At 42.8% G+C, this 25,828-nt stretch overlaps 1 pseudogene; it reads right to left on the bottom strand.

Moving 5' to 3' along the window:
* Window positions 1-21,574: 21,574 nt before the first annotated feature.
* LOC133386375 (U1 spliceosomal RNA) lies at window positions 21,575-21,728 on the bottom strand (annotated as a pseudogene).
* Between the last annotated feature and the right edge of the window lie 4,100 nt (window positions 21,729-25,828).

The raw sequence follows: 25,828 nt of genomic DNA, 5'->3' as shown, positions 1-25,828 counted from the left end.
TATTTAATGGTCCCTCTCAAGTTTAACGTCAATTTTAATTTTTCCTTTGCAAAAAAGTATCAGTGCCTCTGATCTGATGTGTTTCCAAAGCCAGCCCAGGGTAGTGGTGGACTAGGACTGGGGACGCTTATGTTCTAATAGGAGCATCATGAAGCTAAGTGGGTAACCTTGGGGCACTCAGTCACTCTGTCTCAGCCTAACCTGTGTGTGTGTGTGTTACGTGCCTTCAGGTCGATTTCGACTTATGGCAACCCTATGAATCAGCAACCTCCAGTAGCATCTGTTATAAACTACCCTGCTCAGATCTTGTAAGTTCAGGTATGTGGCTTCCTTTATGGAATCAATCCATCTCTTGTTTGGTCTTCCTCTTTTTCTACTCCCTTCTGTTCTTCCCAGCATTATTGTCTTTTTCAGTGAATCATGTCTTCTCATTATGTGTTCAAGGTATGATAACCTCAATTTCATCATTTTAGTTTCTAGTGATAGTTCTGGTTTAATTTGTTCTAACACCCAATTGTTTGTCTTTTTTGCAGTCCATGGTATCCGCAAAGCTCTCCTCCAGCACCACATTTCAAATGAGTTGATTTTTCTCTTATCTTCTTTTTTCACTGTCCAACTTTCACATCCATACACAGAGATCGGGAATTCCATGGTCTGAATGATCCTGACTTTGGTGTTCAGTGATACATCTTTTCTAGTTCTCTCATAGATGTCCTCCCCAGTCCTAGCATTCTTCTGATTTCTTGACCACTGTCTTCATTTTGGTTAATGACTGTGCCAAAATGTGGTAGCCTCATCCATGGATGCCAGCCTACCTCCTTGGAGGAGGATAATACACACTGGAGACTAAATATAATGATTTATATCCTGGTAAGCTACCATTTGATCACCTTCTACTGAAGTGAATGGGGGAAACCCATTCCATAGCAAAGCTCTGACTTGCTGAAGTAGGGCTGGGAAGGGCTCATGCTGGAATCCCTAGAGATCTGCTGCCAGTCAGTGCAGACAATACTGAGCAAGATGAACAAATAACTTGAACTTGTTTGTAAGTCGGCTTTCTATCTTCCAGTAAATTATTATTCAGAGCTAAAAATTGTTAAACTTCTTCCCACAGCACATACTCATATTTAAACTATAGAATTTACTGCCATGGCAGGGAGGGATGGCCACCAACCTGGATGGCTTTAAAAGAAGATCAGACAAATTCATGGAGAAAAAGATTATCAGTGGCTGCTAACCATGATGGCTCTGCTCTGCTTTCAGTCGGAGGCAATATGCTTCTGAATACCAGTTGGTGGAAACCGCAGGAGGGGAGAGTCTTCTTACACTCAGGTCCTGCTTGCGGGCTCCCCATAGGCATCTGGTTGGGCACTGTGAGAACAGGATGCTGAACTAGACTGGCCTGATCTAGCAGGCTCTTATGTTCTTAAGTGTAAATAAATACACATAGTATTTTTCCCTACTGGTATTATACAGTCATTCTTGTAACAAGAATGAATTTAAAAAAGAACAAAATACAATGATACAATACAGAGCAGTTATACAAGTTCATGTCATGAGAGTGGCTGTATACTATAATCAGCATTGATTTTTTGCATTCTAACATGTTAAATTGAAAATACCCCCATGCCATTCTGATGTTTCCCATAAGCTCATTTCAAAACAAAACCTTACAAAACTTATAGTCCTGAACTCAGAAACACTTGCTTAACAACCCTCTCAATTTTCATGGCGATAGACAAAACAGTCGGAGAGAACACAGAGTTCAAAGTCTAAAAAGAGAGGAAAAAACCTAGAGCCCTTTTGGATTTTTTTATGTCAGAGTTCTCATAATCTGTTGAAATTCATTAAAAATCAGCCATGTTCACAGAGTATCTAGAATCCTATTACTGACCTTGCCCCATACTCTGTCCTTCATCTTCTGCAGTTCAAAAGTTAAAAAAATGCCTGGCTGATTTTTAATTAATTTAAGACATTTTGCATTGAACTGAATGATAGTGTAGGGCATGCTCAGTAAGAACCAACTGTCAGTGTCCTGAAAGCCAGACTCACAGCTGCTGGGCTTGTCTAATCAGGGGGCTACACCCACACCAGATTTTGATTTCATGTGGGACAGTCATGCCACCACTCACCATATGCTCAGAGATACATGTTACCAAATTCTTCCAAGCTACACAGCAAGTGGATTGGACTGTGAAAGACCAACCCAAATGGTGTTTGCATTTTGACAAATTTGTAGGGCAGTCCAATATCTCAGAGAAGAGGTCAGGTCTCTTCCTCCCCTGGTGCATTCACTATAGCTGCCCAATTTCCCTGTTTTTAAAAGTTTGATAGAAATATCTGTGGGCTATAGGTACATTCTTAAACCGCAAGGTTTTTTGCCTATTAGTGAATTATCATCTATATTATTTCCAGGACTTCCTTTCCAATATTTTTATATTGAGCTTTTTGATTCGGATATTGAATCAAAATTTATGCCAACTATTTCATGAGTCTTTTCCCCTTTTGCAATGTCTTCCCATAGTTTCTTATAATAGGATATTTTATGCGTTAATATCCCATGTCAGTTATCTTTCCCCCATTCCCATAAAGATGGATTGTATTGCCTCTTTCCATATTTAGCTACCAATATCTGGGTGACTGACATCTGCATTCTCAACTAGTGTTACATGTTTTCTAGCTAAATAAGCAGCAATCACCAAACAAAGTTTAGGACTGGGAATGAATATACAACCGTCACAGTTTTTATTTGAGTGTAGGGCAGATAAAAGTTGATTGAAATCAACAGGAGTTTTCTGAGAACTTCACCTTCAGTAACTTAGATCAGTACTTATGAGCACTGGACACATTGTTTTTTTCAGAGAAACATGGGATTCAAGGAGTCTGATGAATCCCCTGACTGCTACTCTGAAACCCAAAATATACACCATCTGCAGAGGAGTAAGCATGACCATGCGTTAAGTCTTAATGATGAAGCTAATCTAATATCCCTCTGCATACATGAAAATGACAATGTTGAGAGTTTCATCGAAAGCTATTGAGGTGTGCATGTGTTTTAAACTGTATTTTCTCCTGTTCACTTCAGTTGGAGGAACAGACCAATAAAGGCCATCTTAGAAGATTATTTATTTATGCAACATTTCCCAATTACACTGCAGCAAACTCTCTCACACTTGATGACATCTTCACCATGTGAAGCTTTGTTTCAACACTGTCCATCAGGGCCCAGAAGGCTATTGCAGCAGGGATGATTTTAAAATTCTCATTGACAGCTGGAGAATTCCTTTCAAACAGGGCTATCACTGCTTGAAGTCTGAAGTCCTCTTTCAGAGCTAGCATGACAGTCAATGCACAAAGAATAAACTCTCAGCTGCTGCCAGATGCCTGGGAGCATAAGAATCCCCTTGGGACCAGTGCAATTTGATGACAGGCATCCTGAAGAGTTAATTGTCTTGCAGGGGTAAAGAAAAGGGGACAAGAGTTAGAAGACACCATGTATTCCTCAGTTTGTAAGTACTTCTGCTGGGAGGAAGGGTGGGATATAAAATAAATAAATAAATAAATAAAAATAAAATATATGTGCATCTAAACCTACCTAATATTTGTTTATAATAAGATATTATTAAACTTCACAGTTAAACTTCAGGCAGAATTCTCTTTTGCACAAATATACAGAACCTCAGAGTTTGCAGAAGTACAACAAATATTCAAGGAAGAAAAAAATTAAAAGTGTGGGAGGGACGACCCCAAACAGCCAAAGAAGACTGAGAATGCTCAGTGGCCACAGAATGTGGGGGAGGGGAGAGAATAATGAAAACTCATATGTCAAATAATGGAAAAATGGGGGATACTAAAATGGAGTATCCTGGAAGAGGGCATTGTTGGTTGGTTAGGATACTAAATAGGAGTACTCCACAATGCAACATTTTGTTGCAGGTTCCACTTGATCCATCTGTTCCTAATGTTAATTAGCATTTTTAAAAAATCATTTGTTTTTAAAATATTATCACTAGAAATGAAAAATGTTTCCCAACCTTTGCACTATTTCAAAACCAGCATTTGCCATGGTATATCTCAGACTGCAATCCCATGCACACTTAACTGAGAACAGGGATAAATATCTATTTTGATTTCTCTGTGTTACTCATTTTTCTAACATAACATTTGCCCCATTTCTTTATCAGTTTGCAATTTAAAAAAAGTCCTTGCAAAAATTTACCAGCATTTTTGTGCACATTTCTCTTGCGTTACATTTTTGTCTGCAGTTTTGCCTAATATACACATTTTTGCGAACAATCTACTCTAATCTGCTGATTCTCCTTGATCTCTCAGCGGCTTTTGATACCATCGACCATGGTATCCTTCTGGAGAGGCTTGCGGAGTTGGGAGTCGGAGGCACTGCTTGGCAGTGGTTCTGCTCCTACTTAGCGGGTCGTCTCCAGAAGATAGTGCTTGGGGAACATTGCTCGACACCGTGGGTTCTCCTATGTGGGGTCCCGCAGGGTTCAGTTTTGTCTCCCATGCTTTTTAACATCTATATGAAGCCACTGGGTGCGGTCATGAGGAGTTTTGGAGTGCGTTGTCATCAGTACGCTGATGACACGCAGCTCTACTTCTCCTTCTCATCTTCTTCAGGTGAGGCTGTTGATGTGCTGAACCGTTGCCTGGCCGCGACAATGGACTGGATGAGAACTAACAAACTGAGACTCAATCCTGATAAGACTGAGATGCTGTTGGTGGATGGTTTCTCTGATCGGATGGTGGATATATACCCTCTCCTGGATGGGGTTACACTCCCCCTAAAGGAGCAGGTTCGTAGTCTGGGAGTCGTTTAGACTCTTCCCTCTCACTCGAGTCTCATGTAGCCTCGGTGGCCCGGAATGCGTTCTACCAACTTCGGTTGGTAGCCCAACTACGTCCCTATCTGAGTAAGGAAGACCTCACATCAGTGGTACATGCTCTGGTAACCTCGCGTCTGGACTACTGCAACGCGCTTTACGTAGGGCTACCTTTGAAGACGGTTCGGAAGCTACAGCTAGTGCAAAATGCGGCGGCCAGACTGCTAACAAGAACCAAGCGGTCTGAGCATATAACACCTGTTCTGGCTCGCCTGAACTGGCTTCCCATATGCTTCCGGGCAAGATTCAAAGTGTTGGTACTAACCTATAAAGCCTTATATGGTGCGGGACCACGATATCTGTCAGAACGCCTCTCCCGATATGAACCCGCCCGTTCACTATGGTCTACTACGAAGGCCCTCCTCTGGGTCCCGACCCATAGAGAGGCCCGGAGGGTGGTGACAAGATCTAGGGCCTTCTCAGTGGTGGCCCCCAAACTATGGAATAGTCTCCCCAAGGAGGTTCGCTTGGCGCCGACACTATCATCTTTTCGGCGCCAAGTTAAAACCTTCCTCTTCTCTGAGGCATTTTAATTTAAGTTAATTTAATTTTAAATTGTTGTAATCTGATTTCAGTTTGTACAGTTTTTATATACTTCATTTTATGAGATTGTGTAATTTTATTGTATTTTTTGATGTTCACCGCCCAGAGAGCTATTGCTAGTCGGGCGGTATATAAGTTTAATTAATAAATAAAATAATAAAATAAATAATAAAGTGCATTTTGTATATTATTTTCACTAATATATGCAGAGAAGTACAAATATCAAAGGATAGTTGTGTTTCAGTTTGCGTATTGTTTCAGAAAGTATGAATGAGGTAGTTTTGCATTAAAATTAAAATTTCTCCCCTATTCCCTACCCGAGAACAAGAGCCAATGAACATAGCAGGACTTACTTCTGCATGCATAGGACTACATTATTATAAAGTGTGAATGCCTCAAACAACACAATATAGTCATCTTTACACCGGTTGCTTGAAAATCAAACAGACAAAAAGTCTTGATCTCTTGCCAAGCAGAACACCATACTTCCATCTGGAGAGTCTGCTGCCATCCTTTCCCCATTTTAATGTGACAGATTTAAGCCTGGACTATTTAAAAGTTAATAATTAATACAATAGAAAGGGTTCCATTTCTTCAACAGCAATTTCAATTCGCATGAAATGAAAGGTGTCTAAGAATTTTGTCCCAGTGAGTTTACTTTTCACACTAGCCAGATGACCAAGGGCTCATTCACATGGGGACTTACTCCGAGATTGGTGCTACTCGCATGCCTGTTAAATTTGCTGAGTTTACATGACATTTCTGCCCATGGGAAGGCAACTTGCTGCTTTCTCCCTTAAATCCAAAGCAAATCAATTCAATTTTAATCCAAAAAGGGAAGGAAAAACCGTCTGTGCTTCACACCTCTAGGGGCTTGTAGATGCTTAGCTTCAATGCTTTGGTGAGTCTATGGCCGCTTCTTCCTCCTTATGTTTTTTTTTACTCTGGAACAAACTGAGCATGCTTGGTTGTCAAGGTAACCAGAGGAAGAGATAGTTTGACCTTAAGAGGGCATGGTCATTAGGAAGCTGCGAGATTAACTCTTCCCCTTCAGTATGAATGCAAAACAGCAGGTTGAGGGCTCATATAAGGTAAGAAGTGTGAACCTTTAAACTCCATCGCGATAAGAAAAGCGTCGCGTTTAAAACAGAGTTCAGCTCCAGTGTGAACCAGCCCAAGTGGCTCTCTTTGAAAGCAAATTAAAACCTCTTTGATGACATGTTACACAGCTTGGATGGCTCAGTTTAGAATGCCACATTCAAAGTTCAGTTAACAGTGATGGAAGTTTTCTGTCACCTCAGAAGCTGTACTTAACCACATTAGCATCCACCTTTCTCTCTCTAACAGGACACTTCTGGAATAGACAGCTTACTCATTCACAACCCTCAGTGCAGAGGAAAGGGTCACATCTCTACTATAATTTACTAGAATAGCATTAGAACCTATGAAGCTAAGTATTATGCTAGCCACTTCATCTACATGACAGTTTTATTACAATTAAAATATAATTCCCTGATGTATATTGCATCTGTTTGCTTTGTAACATTCTATTATGTTTATATAAGCTAATGACATTAAACAATTTATTGGCTTTAATGCCAGAAATGTATCATGCCTGCGTTGCTGGTTTTACATGCCATACAATTAAATCAGTACTACTGCCCTGTTACATTTTATGCAATTTGTCTTGCAAATAAATATTAGATTATTGTAATATGGATGAGAGGTTAATGCCTCAAGTTCTCATATGCAATGCATTAACTGATTTTATGCACCTATAACATGAAAGAACCTTAATAAAATAAATAAATACATAAATAAATAATAAAGGCAGATTTTCAAATATACTAACCCTCCTTGAAAGTAAAATTGTACATTTCAGTTTTTATGATAGATGGAACATTATTAACTAATAGGCAAAAATTTTGCGGTTTAAGAATGCACCTATAGCCCACATATATTTCTATCAAATGTTAAAAAGCAGGGAAATTGGGCAGCTATAGTGAATGCACCAGGGGAGCGAGACTTGACCTCCTCTCTGAGATATTGGACTGCCCTACAAATTTGTCAAAAAGCAAACACAATTTGCGTTGGTCTTTCACAGTCCAATCCACTTGCTGTGTAGTGTGGAAGAATTTGGTAACGTGCTTCTAAGCCAGAGCTTGAAAAAGTTACTTTTTTGAACTACAACTCCTGTCAGCCCAATCCAGTGGCCATGCTGATGGGGCTGATGGGAGCTGTAGTTCAAAAAAGTAACTTTCCCAAGCTCTGCTCTGAGCATGGGGGCAGGGGGTGGAGGGCAGAGGGGAGGGGGAATGAGGGGATTGGAAGGGGATGGGGAGGGGATAGGAGGGAGGAGGAGGGAAGGGGAATTTTGATCAATTGCATGCTTTTTGAGTTCAGTATGATTTACTCCTGTGCAATCATGCTTGTTGTTGTTGTTGTTATGTGCCTTCAAGTTGATTATGACTTATGGGGACCCTATGAATCAGCGACCTCCAAAAGCATCTGTCATGAACCACCCTGCTCAGATCTTGTAAGTTCAGGTCTGTGGCTTCCTTTATGGAATCAATCCATCTCTTGTTTGGCCTTCCTCTTTTTCTACTCCCTGCTGTTTTTCCCAGCATTATTGTCTTTTCTAGTGAATCATGTCTTCTCATTATGTGTCCAGAGTATGATAACATCAGTTTCATCATTTTAGCTTCTAGTGACAGTTCTGGTTTAATTTGTTCTAACACCCAATTATTTGTCTTTTTCGCAGGCCATGGTATGCGCAAAGCTCTCCTCCAGCACCACATTTCAAATGAGTTGATTTTTCTCTTATCCGCCTTTTTCACTGTCCAACTTTCACATCCTTACATAGAGATCAGGAATACCATGGTCTGAATGATCCTGATACATCAGTGATACATCTTTGCATTTGAGGACCTTTTCTAGTTCTCTCACAGCTGCCCTACCCAGTCCTAGCCTTCTTCTGATTTCTTGACTATTGTCTCCATTTTGGTTAATGACTGTGCCGAGGTATTGATAATCCTTGACAAGTCTAATGTCCTCATTGTCAACTGTAAAGTTACACAAATCTTCTGTTGTCATTACTTTAGTCTTCTTGACGTTCAGCTGTAGTCCTGCTTTTGTGCTTTCCTCTTTAACTTTCATCAGCATTCCTTTCAAATCATTACTGGTTTCTGCTAAGGGTATGGTATCGTTTGCATATCTTAAATTATTGATGTTTCTCCCTCCAATTTTCACACCTTCATCTTGGTCCAATCCTGCTGGGGAGGGGGGAGGGGAGGGGAAGGAGAAAGGAGGGATTGGAAGGGGATGGGAGAGGGGAAGGGAGGGGTGAAGGAAGGGGGACAGAAGGAACAAGAGGGAGGGGATAGGAGGGAGGAGGAGAGGAGGGCAGGTTTGATCATTTGCATGCTTTTTGAGTTCAGTGGGATTTACTCCTGTGCAATCATGCTTAGGATAGGTGCAACTGACCTGGGGGAGGGGCAGGGAGACATCAGACCTTTATTTCAGTTTATACAGTCACGGCTTATTTGAAAGAATTCTAGGAAGTGTAGTTAGTGAAGGGTGCTGAGAGTTGCTAGGAGACTCCCTGTTCCTCTCACAGACCTTCAATCAGAGTGGCTGACTGTTAAACCACTCTGGCCATTGGAGCTCTGTCAGTGGAATAGGAGCCTCCTTTCAGCACCCTTCACAAACTACATTTCTCAGGATTCTTTGGGGGAAGCCATGAAAGTTTAAAGTGGAATAAATGTCTGGTGTGGGTATGGCCCCCTGATTACGCAAGCCCAGCAGCTGTGAGTCTGGCTTTTAGAACACTGACAGTTGGTTCTTTCTGAGCATGTGTGACCGTATCAGTTCAATGCAAAATTTCTTAAATTAATTAAAAATCAGCCAGACATTTTTTTAACTTTTAAACTGCAGAAGATGAAGTTCGGAATATGGGGCAAGGTCAGTAATAGGATTCTAGATACCCTGTGAACATGGCTGATTTTTAATTAATTTCAACAAATTATGAGAACTCTGACAGAAAAAGAGTCAAAAAGGGGTCTGGTTTTTCTCTCTCTCTTTTTACACTTTGAACTCTTGATTCTCTCTGTTTTGTGTATTGCCATGAAAATTTAGAGGGTTAAACAAGCATTTCTGAGTAAAGGACTATAAGTTTTGTAAGGTTTTGTTTTGAAATGAGATGGAAAACATCAGAATGGCATGGGGGTATTTTCAATTTAACATTGCAGAATGTGAAAAATCCACGCTGGCTATAGTATAATATATTAAAAAAGAACTATGATTATTATAACAAACAAGCAACTATAATCACAACATTTAATTATTGAAGTAATTGTGGAATTACAGAAATATACTGCTATCTAAAGAAAACAATATTTATTTTACTCTCTTTTAAAAACAGCTCTAAAAGAGAGAGAGGGCTCATTCACATGGGAGCTGAGCTCTGTTTTAAAGATGAAGCTTTTCTCATCGTGATAGAGTTTACAGGTTCACACTTCTTTCCTTATATTGAGCCCTCAATCTGCTGTTTTGCCTTTACACGGAAAGGAAAGGGTCAATCGCTCAGCTTCCTAATGACCATGCCCTCTTAAGGTCAAACTACCACTTCCTCTGGTTACCTTGGCAACTGAGAATGCTCCTTTTGTTCCACAGTAAGTTCCATTTAAAAAAAGAAAAAATCCTCAAGTGCCATTGTTTGTATTTACAGAATCCAGCAGAAATACAAATATTTGTTTGAACAGCGTTATGCTTTTTGCACAAGTTAGGGGGGGAAGAAAAAGAAGCACAGTTTGCAGCAGGCTTGCAGAACTGGAGCCAGCAGGAAATGACATGAACAAAGGGAGGATTGGGAGTGGGCGTAGACTCATAAAACCCTCGGAGCTAAGCGTCTGCAAGCCCCTAGAGCTACAAAATCAGATGGTTTTTCCTTCCCTTTTCAGATTAAAATTGGGTTGATTTGCTACACCTTAACGTGGTGAGGGGATTTGAGAGTGTTGAAGAAGCTAAGAGCAATGCCGTCAGGAGTCTAGACCAAGAGGTTAGATTACTAGCAGGTGGAATGGTCAAGGCTAAGACACCAGACTAAGATGCATCCAAACTCAGAGGGAGGCAATGGTAAACTGTGATGTTCCTATATTAATGTATATATGGTAAGTGTTGGTTGTTTAGAAGATATATGGTAAGTAGTGAAAGAGGGGGAGTGAATGGGCAGTAGAATGCTAGATGATTGGCTGAGTGTTTAAGATGGCTGAACGTATAAAAGGAAGAGTGAGAGTGGAATCAGGGGGGAGAAGAGAACTGAGTGGGTTGCTTGGTGGGGTTTAGAGAGTTGTTTGACAGGAGAGAGTGGAGAAGGAGGGAGGTGGAGTTCAGATTAGTATTGAGTAAAACCATATGCTTATGTGCTTTAAGAAGAAATCTTGTTAATCTTGTTAGCTTTGTTATCTTTAATAAATACTTAATTTAGTTTACCAAAGGCCTGATCCTTGACTGGGGTTTCACAGACCAGAAGGGAGGGTAAGGTAATGACTAAGGCTGAGGGGAACTGTAACAAATGGTGGCAGCGGTGAAGAGAATAACAATACCAGTATTCAGAGTCTCTGGGAATACTAGTATTAGGACGTGACTGGTGGTTGCCTAGCAGGGGGATCTGTTGAGATCTGTGCTAGAGCGGGAAGAGAAACCATAAGAGAGAGCGGTCCGGACTGGTGGTGTCCCTGGTGGTGCCTAGTGACAGGCAGTAACCACGCACAGGTAGGAACCTGACAGGGAGAGCCAGGGAAGGACGCATCACACGTGGTGGCAGTAGCGGTGGGATATGAACAACAGAGAATCCAGATCCGAACAAAGGAGACTACGTCACAGGTGTTGGCTGTAGCAGTGAGATACGAATACTAGAGAATCCCTACCAGTGGTGTGGCAAACAGAAATAACAAAACAAGATTACTTGTGAGAGTGACTGGCAAAGAGTGTGTGGCAAAGAGTGAGTGAACTCAAACACCATGGCTGAATATATAAAAATGAAAAGAGAGGAGCTGGTGGAGAAGTGCGTAACATTCAATTTACCTCACGAGGGTAAAGGGGTAGATGAATTGAGGGTAGCACTTATAGGATTTGCAACTGCCCAGCAAAAACAACCTGTCAGAGAAGAGACCCCAGAAGGATATTTAAGCAATCCCGCTTATATAGAGTACTTGAGAGAGAAGTTGAGGATGGAAACTGAGAGAATGAGGATAGAGGCTGAGGAAAAAGACAAACAGCGGGTCTTTGAGGCTGAGGAAAAAGACAAACAGAGGGAGTTGGAAACTGAGAAGTTGAGAATGGGGTTTGAGGAGAGGGAGAAGCAACGAGCAGTGGATGCCAAATTACAAGTAGAAAAGTTAAAATTTGAAAGAGAGAAGTTTCATTCTGATGAAACAAGAAAGGACAGAGATGGAGCAAAAATAAAAATTACTCCAAAGGACTTTGCTGTCTATGAGCCTGGTCAAGATCCTCAAATTTACCTCAGCACCTTTGAAAAAGCAGCTCAGTTGTGGGGGCTACCTGAAGATAAATACATGCAGTATTTATCAAACCTGATTAAAGGGGAATTGGCTGAGGTATACCAATATTTCCCCTCAGACAGGCCCGTCACCTATGCTGAATTCAAAGAAGCAGTGTTTAAAAGATTCAGATTGGGGCCTGATTATTTTAGAAAGCTTTTCAGAAATTGCCAGATACAGACAGGGAGGTCTTTAGTGGAGCTGGGGGCAAAACTGATGGACATATTTGGGAAATGGCTGCCAAGTGCAAAAGCTCAGTCTGTGGAGGAGGTGAAAAACCTCATGATATTGGATCAATTATACCATCAGTTACCACCAGAAATAAGGCTCCTGGTCAAAGACCGTTCCCCTACATCGGTGCAGGAGGCCGCAGAGATGGTGGATCACTTCGCCTCCAACAGAACTGGCTGGGTGGGGAAAACATCAAGAGATTTTAAACCCAGACCATATAACGCTGGCAGAAGGGATGTGGTACCACAGAGAGTGAGTCCTCCAGTAAAATCTGAAGGCCACAGGACACCCCAGAGTGGATCTGTGTACCCTAAAAATGAGGAGAAATTATGCTACAAATGTGGTAGACCGGGGCACCTACGTTTTCAATGTGAGGTTGCCAACCCCATTAGTAATCCTGCTCAGACAAGGGCAGTGAAAACAGAGCCCAAGGCTTTAGAAACAGTGAAAAAGGTTCAGTTCTGCCAGATAAACTGGACAGAAGTAACAGACCTTGATTCAAGTCTGAGAGAGGAAGTGAGTGTACAAGGGGCAAATTATTGGGCATTGCTTGATACTGGTGCCGCTCAGACATTACTGAGGCCAGATTTAATAAAATTTATTTATTATTATTTCAATTTATATACCGCCCTTAGCAGAATAGCTCTCAGGGCGGTGAACAAACAAGATAAAATACAATATATCATAGTAAAAAAATCACAAAAACATGTACAAACAAACAACAGAAAGCACAACAAAAACGAAATACAACACAAATTAAGAAGGATACATGTTAAAAGTAGAAAGATTAAGAAAATTAAAAGATTAAAATGTCTGGGAGCATAAAAAGGTCTTTACCTGGCGCCGGAAAGATAGAAGTGTAGGCGCCAGGCGTACCTCTTCGGGGAGGCTGTTCCACAACTCAGGGGCCACCACAGAAAAGGCCCTAGATCTAGTAACCACCCTCCAAGCTTCCCGATGAGCTGGTACCCGGAGGAGGGCCTTAGATTCTGAACGAAGTGAACGGGTAGGTTCATAGCGAGAGAGGCGTTCCACAAGGTATTGAGGTCCCACGCCATGTAAGGCTTTATAGGTCAAAACCAGCACCTTGAATCTCGCCCTGAGATATTACCTCAGGAAACTGTGACTATCCAAGGAGTGAGGGGTCAACCAGAAAGTTTGTCTGTGGCCCTAGTGGAAATGACTTGGAGAGGCCGAGAGGGCCGATATAAAGTAGGCATTAATGCCCAGCAACAAGAACCAGTAATACTGGGAAGAGATGTAATGGGCGCCCAAGGAAAGATCTATGTAGTGACCAGACAGCAAATTGGCAGAGAAAAAGAAGCCATATTAAGGGGGGCTGAAACAAACAGGGTGGAATCTGTTAACCAGCCTCAGGTCACCATAGCAACCACTAGCAGGCCTGCTGAAGGAGACAAACTGTATCAAGTGGTCTCTGATAATGATGAGGCAGATCAATTCAGGGAAGAGCTGCAAAAAGATATAAGTTTGAAGCAGATAAAGGAACAAGCTCTGACCCAACAGATTCCTTTCACTGACAAACTGAGGAATCAAGTTGTGTGTGAGAATGGGATTTTATATAGACTGTGGATGCCTGCTGAGAGAAAGGATGAATGTGAACCAGTGAAGCAATTGATAGTACCTAGCAAATACAGAACCAGATTGCTAGAGGTAGCCCACGATGTCCCATGTGCAGGACATCTGGGAATAAAAAAGACCAAGAGGAGATTGGCAGCACACTATTATTGGCCAAACATCTCCAAAGATGTAAAACAACATTGTCTATCTTGTGGAATATGCCAAAAGGTGGGGAAAAGTGGAGTAAAGACTAAGGCACCCTTAAAGCCCCTTCCTATAATTGGACAACCCTTTTATAGAGTGGGGATAGATTTGGTGGGCCCTTTTTCCAAACCCACAAGGCATGGCAAGAAATATCTATTGGTGGTGGTGGATTTTGCCACCAGGTACCCAGACGCAGAAGCACTAAGATCCGTGGAAGCCCCTGTAGTGGCAGAGGCTTTATTAAAAATCTTTATGAGGCTGGGTTTCCCTCATGAAGTGCTGACGGATCAAGGCAGTGTATTCATGGGAGAAGTGATGCAATGTATGTGGAAATGTTGTGGTCTAAAACATCTAAAGACCACTACTTACCATCCCGCCACTAATGGGTTAATAGAGAGATTCAATGGCGTTTTGAAGGGCATGATCAGAAGCTATGTTCAAGATCACCCACAAGACTGGGATGAACGGTTGGGATGCTTCTTATTTGCATATAGAGAAGTCCCTCAGGAGTCAACAGGCTTCTCACCCTTTGAACTCATGTTCACTAGAAAAGTGAGGGGACCTTTGGAACTATTAAAAAATTCATGGGAAGAAACCCTGGGAGAGTACAAAACATCTGTAGTAGATTTTGTATTGGAATTCTGCAATAAATTAACATCAATGATGGAGATGGTGAAAAAGAATTTGAGTCAAGCACAGGAGAAGCAACGTTACTGGTATGACAGAACAGCCAGAGAACGTGTGTATGATGTGGGAGATATGGTTATGGCGTTCTTACCCAGGAAACATGACAAATTACAGGCTAACTGGGAAGGACCATATACCATCAGAGAAAGGCTTGACACAGTGACGTATGTAATCACCACAGACCAATTAAACAAAAGCAAAGTGGTTCATGTAAATATGTTGAAGCCTTACCATACCAGGGATGCAAAGGTGTTGCAAGTTACCTTATTCCCTGAGGGAAGTGGGCCTGAACTTCCAGATTTGGTACAGGAAAGCAAAGACAAAGGAGGGGTAGATCAAGTGGAATGGTCAGAGGAGGTGAAGGAGGAAGTAAAAGAAGAGATTCTGAGAGTTTTGAAAACCTATAGGAATCTCTTTAGCAACAAACCTGGCCGAACCAGTATAGTTATACATTCCATTGATACATTCCATGCCCCAATCAGATCTGTTCCGTACCGTGTGAATGGGAAAGTTTTGAATGAGATCAAAAAGGAGGTGGAAGATATGCTGGAATTAGGAGTGATCAGGGAATCCATCAGTCCCTGGGCCTCAAGTATTGTCCTGGTTCCGAAAAAAGATGGAACGACCAGGTTTTGCATTGATTATCGGCTAATCAATAAAATTACTGTCCCAGATGCGTATCCTATGCCTAGGGTAGACGCAATGTTAGAGTTATTGGGGGCAGCAACCATTATCTCTACACTAGATCTCTGTAAAGGATTTTGGCAAATGGAACTAGACGAGCAATCCAGAGCCAAAACTGCCTTCAGTACACCAGATGGGTTATATGAGTTTGTGACCTTACCCATGGGACTAAGGAACTCACCAAGTTCATTTCAGAGGCTAATCAATACTGTGTTGCGAGGCATGTCAGATTTTGCAGTGGCCTATATCGATGACGTGGCCATTTTTAGCAAGTCGGTGCCTGAGCATGTCCAACACCTGACAACAGTATTGGAGGCCTTAAGAAAAGCAGGCCTCACAATAAAAGCTAAGAAATGCCAGTTTGGACTAAAGGAAGTAATCTATTTAGGACATAAGGTGGGGAGTGGGAAAATCACCCCCTTATGGAGCAAGGTGGAGGCAATACAAGCGTGGCCGATCCCCTTAACCAAAAAACAAGTAAGGGCATTTCTAGGTGTGGCTTGATTTTATAGGAAGTTTGTGAGAAATTTTGGGGAAATAGCAACCCCCTTGCATGAATTAACAAAGAAGAAGTGTTCTGAGCGTGTGGTATGGACGGATGAATGTCAGAAGGCTTTTGATCTACTGAAGCAAGCCTTGTGCCAAGGACCCATATTAATAGCACCAGACTATGAGAAACCATTCATCGTGGCTACAGATGCGTCGGACCTGGCGCTGGGAGTCATCTTGCTGCAGGAGAGAGAAGGCACCAGACATCCAGTGGCGTAGCTGAGTCGCAAGCTGACGCCGAGGGAGAAAAACTATTCGTCGGTCCAGAAGGAGTGCCTAGCGGTCGTGTGGGGACTGAACAAGTTGCGCCCATATGTGTGGGGACAAAGATTCACAGTGACTACGGATCATCGGGCCTTGTTATGGTTGCAGACTATGAAAAACCATAACACTATGTTGCAGAGGTGGTCTTGGGCCCTACAGGACTATCAAGTGGACTTCCAGTTCATAAAAGGCAAGGACAATGTACTGGCCGATGGACTTTCCAGGCAAATGGCTGGGACTGCAGTGACGTGACCAGACGGAGGAACAAAGAAAGACATTTTCCCCATAGAGACTTTTATTTGTTAACATGACGTATAAATCCTGGAACAGGAATAATACTCTGCCGTTGTTTTAAGGGGGGGGGAATGTGATGTTCCTATATTAATGTATATATGGTAAGTGTTGGTTGTTTAGAAGATATATGGTAAGTAGTGAAAGAGGAGGGGGAGTGAATGGGCAGTAGAATGAGAGATGATTGGCTGAGTGTTTAAAATGGCTGAACGTATAAAAGGAAGAGTGAGAGTGGAATCAGGGGGGAGAAGAGAACTGAGTGGGTTGCTTGGTGGGGTTTAGAGAGTTGTTTGACAGGAGAGAGTGGAGAAGGAGGGAGGTGGAGTTCGGATTAGTATTGAGTAAAACCATATGCTTATGTGCTTTAAAAGAGAAATCTTGTTAATCTTGTTAGCTTTGTTATCTTTAATAAATACTTAATTTAGTTTACCAAAGGCCTGATCCTTGACTGGGGTTTCACAGACCAGAAGGGAGGGTAAGGTAATGACTAAGGCTGAAGGGGAACTGTAACAAATGGTGGCAGCGGTGAAGAGAATAACAATACCAGTATTCAGAGTCTCTGGGAATACTAGTATTAGGATGTGACTGGTGGTTGCCTAGCAGGGGGATCTGTTGAGATCTGTGCTAGAGCGGGGAGAGAAACCATAAGAGAGAGCGGTCCGGACTGGTGGAGTCCCTGGTGGTGCCTAGTGACAGGCAGTAACCACGCACAGGTAGGAACCTGACAGGGAGAGCCAGGGAAGGACGCATCACATAAACCACCTCTGAATATCTTTTACCATGAAACCCCTATGAACAGAGTATCCAAAATGCAACACGAGATAGTGCACTCATTGAGCTACTAGGGAAGAACAAAGGACAAGTACGAGTAGCGCTGTGACTAATGACACAGCTGGGTCAAAGCCAAAAGGAAGCCCAGAGGCTGATGTGCACAGATGCGAAAGGAGAGCCCAGAGTTGTACTTCGCACACAATAGGAACATGGAATGTTAGAAGCATTAACCAGGGAAAGTTAGAAATTGTCAAGCAAGAAATGCAACGTACCAACATTACAATACTTGGCATGAGTGAATTAAAATGGATGGGAACGGGACATTTTCAATCAGGCAACTATAAAATATTTTATAGAGGAAATGAGAAATTAAGAAGAAATGGGATTGCTTTAATAGTGAGAAATGATGTAGCAAAAGCAATTAGGAGCTACAATGCAAGATCTGAGCGAGTGATATCAATGATATTAAATGGGAAACCTATTAACATAACCATCATCCAACAGCAAACACAGAAGAAGAGGAATTTGAGAGATTTTATGCAGAAGTACATGAAAAAATTGATCACACACCAAAACAAGATGTGCTGATAATCATGGGGTACTGGAATGCAAAAATAGGGAACAGAGAAGAACTAGGAATTGTGGGGAAATGGGGCTTTGAAGACAGAAATGAAGCAGGAGAAAGACTTACTGAATTCTGTGAAGCCAATAATTTGTTTCTTGCAAACACATTTTTTGAGCAACCAAAAAGATGACTGTACACGTGGACATCACCAAATGGTCAATATAGGAATCAAATTGATTATATAATTGGTAGCGGAAGATGGCGAAGTTCCATACTTTCTGCAAAAACAAGGAGCAGACTGCAGTACAGATCATGAACTGCTCGTATCAAAAATCAGAGTAAAGCCAAAATACAATTTAAATAACATCCCAGAAGAATATAAAGATCAAATAAGGAACAGGTTTGAGGCTTTAAACTTAGTTGACAGAGAACCAGAAGAACTATGAAGTCAGAGACATTATCAGGGAAGAATGCAAAAAGACAATACTTCTCGTTAAAAAGAGAGAAAGACCTCAATGGATGACTGAAGAAACTCTTCAAATGGTTAAAGAGAGAAGGAAAGCAAAAGCAACACGGTCAGGACCCTAAATGCAACAATACAGCGACTAGTGCGTAGGGACAAAGAGAACTATTACAATAGTTACTGTATAGAAATAGAGGAGGAAAACAAAAAGGGAAGAACAAGAGCCCTATTCCAAAAGATCAGAGAAATGAAAGGGAAATTTAAACCAAGCGTAGGGATGTTGAATAATCAATAGGGGAACACATTGACTGACCAAGATGAAATAAAAGGAAGATGGAAGCAATACACTGAAAAACTCTATAAAAGAGATGCCAGGATGACAGATTCATTCATGGAGGAACCGTATGATGAAGAACCAGACATTTTAGAATGAGAGGGGAAAGCTGCTCTTAAAATACTTGGAAGAAACAAATCACCAGGAACAGATGGCATACCAATAGAGTTGCTACCAGCTGCTGAGACTGAATCTGTCCAAATTTTGACAAAAATCTGTCAACAAATATGGAAAACTAAACAATGGCCCACAGACTGAAAATGTTCAATATACATCCCAATTCCAAAAAAAGGGGACCCCAGGGAATGCAGTAATGATTGAACTATTGCCTTAATATCCCATGCAAGTAAAGTAATGCTCAAGATTCTATAACAAAGGCTCTTACCATATATGGAGCGAGAAATGCCAGATGTCGAAGCTGGATTTAGAAAGGGAAGAGGTACCAGAGATCATATTGCATACATACGTTGAATAATGGAACGGAGGAAGGAATTTCAGAAGGAAATCACCCTGTGCTTTATAGATTACAGCAAAGCCTTTGACTGTGTAGATCATGGAACACTATGGAATGCTTTAAAAGAAATGGGGGTGCCACTGCATCTGATTGTCCTGATGCGCAACCTATACTCTGGACAAGATGCTACTTTAAGGACAGAATATGGAGAAACCGATTGGTTCCCCATCGGAAAGGGTGTGAAACAGGGGTGTATTTTATCACCCTATTTATTTAATCTATATGCAGAACATATCATACGGAAAGCAGGATTGGAGCAAGATGAAGGTGTGAAAATTGGAGAGAGAAATATTAATAATTTAAGATATGCAGACGATACCATACTACTAGCTGAAACCAGTAATGATTTAAAACGAATGCTGATGAAAGTTAAAGAGGAAAGCACAAAAGCAGGACTACAACTGAATGTCAAAAAGACTAAAGTAATGACAACAGAAGATTTATGTAACTTTAAAGTTGACAGTGAGGACATTGAACTTGTCAAGGATTATCAATACCTTGTCACAGTCATTAACCAAAATGGAGACAATAGTCAAGAAATGAGAAGGCTAGGACTAGGGAGGGCAGCTATGAGAGAACTAGAAAAGGTCCTCAAATGCCAAGATGTATCACTGAACTCTAAAGTCAGGATCATTCAGACCATGGTATTCCTGATCTCTATGTATGGATGTGAAAGTTGGATAGTGAAAAAAGGGAATAAGAGAAAAATCAACTCATTTGAAATGTGGTGTTGGAGGAGAGCTTTGCGCATACCATGGACTGCGAAAAAGACAAATAATTGGGTGTTAGAACAAATTAAACCAGAACTACCATTAGAAACTAAAATGATGAAACTGATGTTATCATACTTTGGACACATCATGAGAAGACATGATTCATTAGAAAAGATAACAATGCTGGGAAAAACAGCAGGGAGTAGAAAAAGAGGAAGGCCAAACAAGAGATGGATTGATTCCATAAAGTAAGCCACAGACCTGAACTTACAAGATCTGAACAGGATGGTTCATGACAGATGCTCTTGGAGGTTGCTGATTCATAGGGTCGCCGTAAGTCGTAGTCAACTTGAAGGCACATAACAACAACAACAACAGGTAAAAGCAGTGACTTACGTTCGCCTTGCCTAAAACGTCATGTAAACTCTGCAAATTAAACAGGTCTGCAATTAGTGCCAGATTCACACTAAATCTCCTTGTGAACCAGCCCAAAGAGAGAATGTAGAGATCCCATCTAAGAAAGCCCTAAATGGTTTAAGAAATGGCTACCTAAGTCAATGCCAGCATTTTGAATTGCACCCAGAAATAGACCACAAGACAGTGTCAAATCAGCAAATGTTCCATTCTCCCAGTCTCTGCAACTACTTCCTATTAGTAAACTAGCTTCTATATTTTGAATCAACTGCAGTTTCCATTCAAAGGGAGCCTCATGCACAATGCAGAGTAAACTAAGTGCTACCATAACATTGGACAGAATACAAGATCTTTTTTTGGTTTTGTTTCAATACTTCATTTACTCTTATAAAGTATTCATTTGCTTTGTTCACTGTTTGTAATAATCATATTTCCTCCATTGGACTTACCTTCATTTCATTATTCCCATTGGGTTTTCATTCTCTTACATCCCCCCCATCCCATTACTTATTTTATACATTTATATCCCTCCTTTCCTTCAAGGAGCTCAAGGAGGTCTGTGTGGTTCTTCCCTCCCCTTTTTATCCTTACAACAACCCTGTGAGGTAGGTTAGGCTGAGAGACAGTGACTGGCCCAAGATTACCCAGTGAGTTTCATGGCTGAGTGGAGAGTCGAAACCTCATATCCCAGGTCATAGTCCAACACCTAACCATTACACCACAATTATACAATAGTTTTGGTTGACACCTGCTACAGCAGCTGCAGAGCTCACTTTGGTGGCCCCCATCCTTGCAGCTACCATTTTTTTCTCCCAGAATACCTTGCATATTGCATCATCATTATGCAGCATATGGAGGGAATGACATGGCTTTGCCATGACTGCCATTTTCTTCACTGGGGTTGTGGAATGGTGGCCAGCAGAAGCAGCTCCATGCAGAGAAAGATAAGCCCTCCAATCTCAAAATGGCACAGATGGGAGTCTTTTTAAACCTCTGTGCATTTGTTTTGCAATGAATGACAACTAAAAAACCAAACATAGAGAATGTAATACCTGATCAACCAATGAATGAGTCGAAGTCTAAATACACATTTCTAACACACAGGTATATAAAAATTTAAAACCTTTACAAAAAATAGGTTTATGGCTAACAGCCAATAGAATAGACAATACCGACTGAATAATTGTGTGTGTTTTTACAACATTGCAATGCAAACAAAGTGTGTAATAGTTATATAGAAGCTATTGTATTTCCAACAATAAGGCCAGAACTAACAGCATCCCAGACGGCGAACCTACTCCTCAGAGGGCAAACTGATCTAGAACAGGTGGGAAACTACCACAAATTATGCAGTTGAGTTTCCCGCATTTAGGGAAATTGCAGGGGTCAGCACACCCTGAGTGCAATGGATGAGCCTCACCCTGGGAAAACCTTCACAATCAAGGTATCTCCCCTGCCAAAATATGTGAACCACCCACCAAGAGTGCCACCATCTTGTCTGGACTGAGATTCAGTTTGCTAGCCAGCTTCATCTAAATTTCATGAACAGGTGAGTGGAGATGGGTATCATCCACATAACACTTCATTCAAAATCCTAGGGAGACATTACTCAATTAGGCTTTAAAGGTAAAACAAGGAGAATTTTAGATAAGATTATAGACTAACATTTGTCCTGGATGTGTAACACAATTTATATTAATTCAGCAGCAGCAACTGTACCATTTAATATTAAAAGCAGTTAGTTTTTGTCAGCAGAACAGTAAACAAAGACTAGAAAGATTTCTCTTCACAATATATAAAAATCATTTATGAAACATGCTTTGGAAGAAGAATGACTTTTCAAAATTTAAGGTATGTCAGCAGTTAACTTTTTCAATAGATTTGAGACAAGAGGGTTTCAGACCTGATTTCACTCTTTATATGGTGATTCTCCAGCAAAACTAGCTGCTGGCCAATGTAATGGTTCTCAGATGGGTGGGGCATGTCCTTGGGACCACAGAACACTTGGAAGGGTAACATAGTGTTCCAGAGAGAAGCAGGGCATTGGTGGTCTTCCTCCTTTCAAAAGTAAAGGTGTAGGTGGGTTGCATGGCCAGTGCTAAGGGTCAGCCGACACTTTGAAGGAGTCCCACTGACAATCCCTGGCATGGCACCTCCTTGCTTTTTCTTCCCTCTCTAACTCTTTTCAGGTATTCAGAAAGGACAAGTTCAAATCAAAGAGAGGGGAGTGTGTACTGGCTATGCCCATTCCACCCCCAACGTTCCCATGTTGACACTAAATACACTAAGAAGCCTCCTTGTGATCGGGTTCCCTGATCACGCAGGGTGTCTTCTATGCACCTTCAGCCTTCATATCTTCTTGCCCAGTGTGGGAAGGATGAAGGTAGTGCAGGTGCACCCAACATGTATAGGAACATTGTGGGGAGTGTCCCATTCCTAGATTGGCCCTCATGGATTCTTTTTTAACACTTGATGAGGGCTTCTGCGGAAGAAAGAGAGGTGACAGGAGCACAAAGGAGGAGAGAGAGCCTCTCCGTTTCCCTGTGTGTGATCAACAGAATTCAGCCCAGAGGAAGAGGGCAAGTGGACAACAGTGAAGATGATGACAGCCCACTGAGGTCTTCAAGGGTCCACCAAACCTGAAGCTGGTTCTGGTGGGGTGAATTCCCTGTAGCAACATATCTTGAAGGAAGCAGTGGTGCATCCCCCCTTAAGAGGATCCCCCTTGACCCAGAAGTGTTAAACAAGTATCTTGGGTTGCTGTCCTTTGAGACAGCTGAAGTCCCTGGTAAGTGCTGCAAGGACTGGGACCCCCTGCCTGACCCTGGCCCCAGAGAGATATTACAGTTAATCTTGCAGCCTCTTGCATCAGCTCCTGGCTGCGTCAGGAGGCATATAAGCCCTGCTGCCCTTGGGCGGTGGGTCTGTTGCCGTTGGGATGACACCGTAAGGGACTGCCCCTTGGGGAGTCCCGAAGGCAAAGGGGCTACCCTCTTCTATTTCTTTCTTTTTTCATAACCAATCTGAGGGAGATTGGTAGTGGGGAGGGCGTATGGCTCATGTGTAGTTCCTGTGCAGGGTGAGAGCCTGTGCAGTGAACTGAATGATAGGAGAAATTTGCCAGGTGCCTTCAGAGTGAGAGTCTGTAACTAGCAAAAGGCTGGCCCTCCCTGGGTGAGAGACAGAGGGGGCATAGATGTGCCCTGTGTGAAAAATATTGAATGGGACTGATTGTTCCCAATTCTTGTAGAGGCCTACAGGGATAATTGGCTCCGATAGGTTTTGTTGGTGGGCTTTTGTTGGGTCCATATCAGGTGTTTAGGAGGAGTCTTAGTAAGGCGGACATGGGTGATGCCACCCCAATCTCAGTGATCACAGGTAGAGGGAAGTATAACGATGGGGGTGAATTATCACAGAAGTCGAGGGCAACACTCTCTATGCCTTGTTCCTCCTTCCCACTCCTCTCATGGATGGGTTCCTTGTTGCACCTCTGCTGTGCCCACTGGCCTGTGTGTGTTGTTGTTTAATGCCAGATCGGTACACAATAAGACCACTCTCATCCATGATTTGATTGTGGATGAAGGTGCCAATTTGGTGTGCATTACCAGACCTGGGTGGGTGAGCTGGGAGGAGCTGATCTGACCCAGTTTTGCCCACCTGGATATTTGGTGCAACACCAGCACAGGGGCAGGGACGGGGGAGAGGAGTTGCTGTGGTCTACAGAACTCCCATCTCTGTCACCAGGAAACCACTCTGTCTTGGAACTGGCTGAGAGGACCTGCACCTGGTGTTGGGCCAAGGAGATAGGGAACTAGGGTTGCTGCTGGTGTACCATCCATCCTGCTGCCTGGCAGCTTCTCTGACTGAGCTAGTGGAGGCCATGTCGGCTGTGGTATTGGAGGAGCCCAGAATGATAGTGCTGGGTGATTTCAATGTCCATGCTGAGGCTGCCTCTAGTGTTCCAGCTCAGGACTTCATGGCCTCCATGATGACCATGGGGCTGTCTCAAGTTGTCACCAGCCTGACGCATAGGGCAGGGCACACCATTGACTTGGTTTTTGCTCCAGATGGAGGAAGGGGTGGTCTGGAGATAGGGGGTGGATGTCACCCCATTGCCATGGTCAGATCACTTCCTGGTGAAGTTTAGACTTCTTGCTCCGATCCTTCCCTGCAGGGGTGGTGGACAGATTAAGATGGTCTGCCCCCAGACGCTAATGGAATCCACTGGATTCCTGAATGCCCTGGGGGAGTTCCCAGTAGATAGAGCAGGTGACTCTGTTGAAGCCCTTGTCATGCTGTAGAACAGCGAGGCGCATTGGGCTCTTGACACGGTTGCCCCCGAGTGTCCTCTCCGGCATTGTGGAGCCCAGTCTGCACCTTGGTACACTAGTGAGCTAAAGACAATGAAACAGGCTGGACAATGGCTAGAACACAAGTGGCGAAAGAAGTGCTGTGAGGCTGATCGTGCACAAGAGTTGTAATAGTAGACCACCTCACGTCAAACCGCTACACCACGCCCCTTTTGAGTTTGATGGGTGATGTCAGCGGAAGCCCCCCAGAAGGCCCACCCCGGAAGGCCCACCCCGTGATTTCCGTTTCCCCTGGTAACCTCACCAGATATCCTGTCCCCCAGAAGCCCCAGCCCTCGTGCCCCACCCCAGAAACGGTAGCCCTGTGACCCCCCAGGAGCACGTGGTCCTCGCTGGACCATTGGGCGTATTTTTACTCAAAACGGGGTCCCGGATTGGTCCCTATAGGGGCATGTGACCCCTCTATGAGCACGTGGTCTCCAGGGGACCAATCTGAAGAGGTTTAAAACCCCAAAGGTGAAAACAGGGTACCGGAATTGCACCCCAAAGGGGTGCATTTCTGCCCCCTCTCCAGACTGCTCCCTATAGGAGCATGTGACCCCTCTACGAGCACGTGGTCTCCAGGGGACCAATCTGAAGAGGTTTAAAACCCCAAAGGTGAAAACAGGGTACTGGAATTGCACCCCAAAGGGGTGCATTTCTGCCCCCTCTCCAGACTGCTCCCTATAGGGGCATGTGACCCCTCTATGAGCACGTGGTCTCCAGGGGACCAATCTAAAGAGGTTTAAAACCCCTAGGTAAAATTAGGGTGCTGGAAATGGACCCCAAAGGGGTCCATTTCCACCCCCTCCTCTCCAGAGCAGCCCAATAGGGATAAGTAACCCCTCTACAGTTACATCACCCAAGGGGGGAGGTTTTGAATCCCCAACCAATCAGGAGAGGGGACGGAGAGACCTGGTACAGAGGTGTATTATGCATGCCCAGACACGCTCTGAGGATCAAACAATGAACCTGCCAGCACCCTTTTGAGTCCTACGGAATTAACTATGCCGCCACCCGCAGAGAGGCCTAACCCTCGAAAGTGCTTTATTAGCACATGTTCTAATGAAGATGAACGTTTTTCACCAACTAAACTGCTAAAAGAGGAAGAGAACAGCCAAATATGGAACAGCATGTTGGAGGCCATTGATAACGCTGTAATGCCGGTAAGATTTAAGTGTAAACTACATGCGTGGAGAACTGCAAAATATAGGAG

The sequence above is a fragment of the Rhineura floridana genome, chromosome 5 (genome assembly GCF_030035675.1).
Source record: "Rhineura floridana isolate rRhiFlo1 chromosome 5, rRhiFlo1.hap2, whole genome shotgun sequence".
Lineage (NCBI taxonomy): Eukaryota > Metazoa > Chordata > Lepidosauria > Squamata > Rhineuridae > Rhineura > Rhineura floridana.
This window is presented reverse-complemented; position numbering and strand designations above follow the sequence as displayed.